The 1,609-nt window shown below is 33.5% G+C and overlaps 1 long non-coding RNA gene across 1 annotated transcript; it reads left to right on the top strand.

The window, feature by feature from the left end:
• Positions 1-132: 132 nt before the first annotated feature.
• LOC109589960 (uncharacterized) lies at positions 133-1,609 on the top strand. The gene is made up of 4 exons (XR_002189030.1): positions 133-526; positions 797-829; positions 881-937; positions 1,579-1,609. It is a non-coding gene; the product is annotated as an uncharacterized LOC109589960 (long non-coding RNA).

Below are 1,609 nucleotides of genomic sequence, written 5' to 3'. Positions count from 1 at the left end.
AACAACAAGTTCATGTAAAAGATGAACCAATCAAACTAACTTATGACATAAAAGTAGACTATAGTGGTAGATCTAATATGCCAAAGCTAGTGTAATCCAATTTTGTGGATTTCTTATCTCAATTGCTAAATAAAAGCCACAGTAAAAATTTCCAAATATAGCTACAGTAGTGCAAAGGTGTAGTATTTATAGTCATTCAATGTTAGTTCTTTATATTAATTTTGTTAACTTTTAGGGTTGAACATTCGTGATTTAGGAGATGTGATACAAAAGTTAGAGGATGCACACTTTAGAAAAGCAGACTGGGATAAATTAGGGATAAGCCTTGGTCTGCATAAAAATACACTGGATGTGATTAGTGCAAATGAAAGAGGTGACGTTGATAGGTGTTTTACTGAATGCCTTGTAAAGTGGCTGAGCAGAGCTGATGATGTTGATAGCAAATGTAACGGAAAGCCAAGTTACAGTTCACTCGCTGATGCTCTTGACCGTATGGGAAATAACAAAAACCAAGCTGACTATATAAGTGAGTGCATAGCAACATTGTTATCTTACCTAGCATATTTATTGTCATGCACATGCAATGGAAAAGAGTCTTAGACTTAAAAAGTGGTATTGCACAATTGTAATTGAAATAATAAATCAATAATAATTCAACTAGCAGCAATTTTATTTGCCATTTAATAGATTATTGACAATACTTAATATTAAAGTAGCATAACTGGTACTGCTATGCATAAAATTAAAAATTTATTAATTGTACATGTAAATTTACGGTATATTTTACTATTTTTAGGAGGTTTATCAGAAGGAAAGAAACCAGCTAAAAGTATGGCTAAATGGAACTGTAATTGGTAAATTTAACTATTCTCTAATCTAGGGCAGAAACTTGATCCCGGCAGCACTAAGAAATGTGGTTCTGATTACAAATATAATGGTAATATAACCTGTTGAAATGATTTGATTCCAGTAAACTTAAGAGGTTCTCTACTTAGGCTGAAAACAATAAATAAATTTTGTGTTCAATGAAACTTATTAAACCCTAATTAGCTATTGAAATACAGCTTCAAAAGTCCCTGAAACAGCTCTTTACTATATAGTTGTTACTATACAGTTGTAGAATCCATACAACACACAGCCACAATAGATATGGAAATTCCTCCAGATAGCACAGCTGCTACTCATAAATCCACATAATGAAAACTTTTTATAGTCTGATCCTATACTTATGTAATAGTCAAGTAGAGTATGAAGGAGGATTTACAATATGACATTAGGCCAGTGTACTATCAATTTTTCATCAAAAGCGTGTGCGATTTGACCTTTTCATGCATGCTTTATGCTAGAACAGAACCAGATTCTATTCCAGCGTCAACATAACGTCAGGACTAGCATAATATTGTAAATCCGCCTTTACGCTAGTCCTGACGTTACGTTGACACAGGAGTTGAATTTGGTTTAACTCTAGCATATAGCATGCATGAAAAGGTCAAATCACCCACGCTTTTGATTAAAAATTGACGGTACATTGGCCTAGCGTCATATTGTAAATCCGCCTTTATATTTATGGTATTCTAGATGGAGAGTCTGAAGCATGTGCAGCTGATGA

Source organism: Amphimedon queenslandica, unplaced genomic scaffold (genome assembly GCF_000090795.2).
Source record: "Amphimedon queenslandica unplaced genomic scaffold, v1.1 AMPQUscaffold_10676, whole genome shotgun sequence".
Lineage (NCBI taxonomy): Eukaryota > Metazoa > Porifera > Demospongiae > Haplosclerida > Niphatidae > Amphimedon > Amphimedon queenslandica.
Note: the sequence above shows the minus strand (reverse complement) of the source record. Positions and strands in the feature narration are given on the sequence as shown.